At 38.5% G+C, this 2,930-nt stretch overlaps 1 pseudogene; it reads left to right on the top strand.

Annotated features, from left to right (window-relative positions):
* Positions 1–321: 321 nt before the first annotated feature.
* LOC147634927 (homeobox-leucine zipper protein ATHB-8 pseudogene) lies at positions 322–834 on the top strand (annotated as a pseudogene).
* The last annotated feature ends 2,096 nt before the right edge of the window (positions 835–2,930 follow it).

Below are 2,930 nucleotides of genomic sequence, written 5' to 3'. Positions count from 1 at the left end.
GAATGACCTTCAAATGGAGGTCATTCAAAGCCTTTGAATGCCGGGGTTAGGCAAAATGGGCCAGCGGCCAAAGTTTAAACGGACGTGCGACCACTCGGTCTGGTATTAAAGGGTGGTAGTTCTTCCACTACGCTACCTTCATGCCTGCCGTAACAACGCTACGCCCTTTGTTTACTGCTCACAGAAGCTAGCTAGTAACACCCACCTTCCTGCCCCCAACTGCTCTTTTACTCCATTCAAAGCCAATATATTGAAAGCCCCACTTTGGCGTTAGTCGAAGAGCTGCTCCTTTTTTGTTTACAAATATACGAAACCAGCGCCATGGCCGCCGACGATCATCAGCTCACTATTAATATTGATGCAGCAAAGTGCGTTCGATATACTTGTGAGCAGGTGGAGGCCTTGGAGCGACTGTATAGCGAGTGCCCAAAGCCCACTTCCCTCCAAAGACAGCAGCTCGTCAGAGAATGCTCTCTCCTCCACAACATAGAGCCCAAACAGATCAAAGTGTGGTTTCAAAACAGACGGTAATTATTTCACATTATCCACTTCAGCCTCTAGCCAACCATAACTGTATTACTTTCAATCATCCTTCTAGCCTTCGGCTTCTGTATTTAAGTGTACCTTAGATTAATGTTTAAGCTAATGATAACCCGTCATCATGTAAGGTGCCGTGAGAAGCAACGCAAAGAGTCGGCCAGGCTGCAGTGCTTGAACGGTAAACTCACTGCCATGAACACCATGCTCATGGAGGAGAACGTTCAATTGCAGAAGAAAGTCGCCCATCTCCTTAACGAGAACAAATACTTGCGGCAACAGTATTTTATGCAGTGATAATATGCAATTTGATGTAAGGTGCGTGAAGCAGCACCATGTCGATATCATTGGTTTAATTTTAATGGCTATTGTGTTTAATGCAATGGTGCAGCAGTAGCACATTAAAGAGCTAGCTAGCAAAGAGCTGCAAGCTTGTCATGTCAGTTCTGATATGCTATAGGTAACTTTTGCAAAATTCTGTTCACAGAAGCTTACCAGCTGCTTGAAGCCTAATCAACTCATTAACTAGGGTGGGGAGGAGACTAATTCGTTCAAAAACCAAGAGAAACTGACACTTATCAACATTTTTTGGGGGCTCGAGCCTGGCACTGCGAGCTTTTACGTTTTATGTTTGGGTGGTGCAAGCTTGTGCGTTACAAAACAGCAGGAAAGCATATGTAATTGTGTAAGAGACCCCCTTTCTCTCGCATGTGCTTTGCAAAGAATGCCAAGCCTAAGCCTCCACATCACATCCACCAAAGGATCCAATTTGCTAAGTTTTATGTAGTTCTTTTCTCAATCTTTCCAACAAGTAGGGACGTCCCTGACTCCCATATGACAAACTCACCATACCTATATTTATGCTCACCCTAGGGAGACCCTAGGTTGGGGTTGGGGTTGGGGTTTGGGTTTGGGTTTGGGGTGGGGGTGGGGGTGGGGGTGGGGAGTGTGGAGTTACATAAAGTATCCATACATAAGGGATGCTTTAATAATTTAAATAAGAGATGTATGATTGTATCTAAGTCACAAACATTCATAGGTAGGTGGTTTTTAATTAAGCATTGAATGGTGTGACATAAGGGTTTTTGTAACATGGAGAAAACCTCCTCAAGAAACATTTTAATGAATAGTATGACATATCTTGAATTGCCATTACACTAAGAGCGCCACAGCCATGATTAGGAACTAAGCATGCTACGCTGTACCTAAATGTATTGCCCATAGTATTCAAAATGGGCATAACTATTTGAATTATGGAGAGTATTATTTATTCACTTAATATCTATATAGGCGTTTAAAAAAATGCACACGTTATACCTATTTTGCCAACTTGATAATAGTGTAGAAACCAAACCAGTTTTTATATAGCAATTGGATAACCCCATAGTACTGTAGAGTATCTCGATAGCAACAATTGGATGACCCCATAGTATAGTATAGTATTTGTCAATAGTTATACACCGCATCATGCTTAGACCACTTAGAGTTATCCCTAAACCTATGGGAGCATCATTTTGGAGGATGTATTACTGTGTGCTCTTAGTAGTGCACCTTGGACCTTGAGGTTGTGATAATTGTTATTAAGTTCATGTAGAGACATTTGAGATGGCATGACTAGGAAATAGATTTTGTGCAAAGTTTATGCAATAAATATATTTATTTTCAAGGGAGTGACTTGTACATGGCGTTAGAGTTAGACATAGAGTAGCATCATGTTTATAAGGGATATCCATAAATCACATAACTATGGAGGTTTCTAGTACTTATATTTTTTTACTACTCACACTACTAAATAATTCATTCATTTGCATTGTACCACATGTATACTAAGTGAAAGCTTACGGGTTTTAAATTTGTATCTTAAGGAAGAAAGAGTATCTTAAGAAGGCATGCTATTATTTTCGCTTCTCATATTTTTCTCAATAAAAAATCAATTTAAAGCCAATGATTTTAATAAAGGGTGCTTTTAGTGCTACATAAAGTATCCATACGTAAGGAATGTTTTGTTTCAAAAAGTGAAATATTTATGCAAAAAGAGGCAGTTTTCTTATCTAAGAATTTGAATAATAAATATATCTAAATCACAAAAAGTCATAGGTAGGGGGTTTTCAATTAACCATTGAATGCACATGATATACGAATCTCTCATTTAATATTTTGAATAAGAGGTTTATCCAAATCACAAATACGTCGGGGGTTTTTAATTAATAACCATTGGATGCATGCAATATAAGATTTTTTTTTAAAATTTAGAGACCTCCTTAAGAAAAATTTTAATGAACAATATAACATATCTTCAATTACCATTACATGAAGAGTGTCCATGTCTCTTGATTAGGATTTGGTCCTTAATCTTTCAAAATTGATTCTAAATTTATAACCTAGTATTTGTT

The sequence above is a fragment of the Cibotium barometz genome, chromosome 10, assembly GCF_041138505.1.
Source record: "Cibotium barometz isolate CiBa-2024 chromosome 10, ASM4113850v1, whole genome shotgun sequence".
Lineage (NCBI taxonomy): Eukaryota > Viridiplantae > Streptophyta > Polypodiopsida > Cyatheales > Cibotiaceae > Cibotium > Cibotium barometz.
Note: the sequence above shows the minus strand (reverse complement) of the source record. Positions and strands in the feature narration are given on the sequence as shown.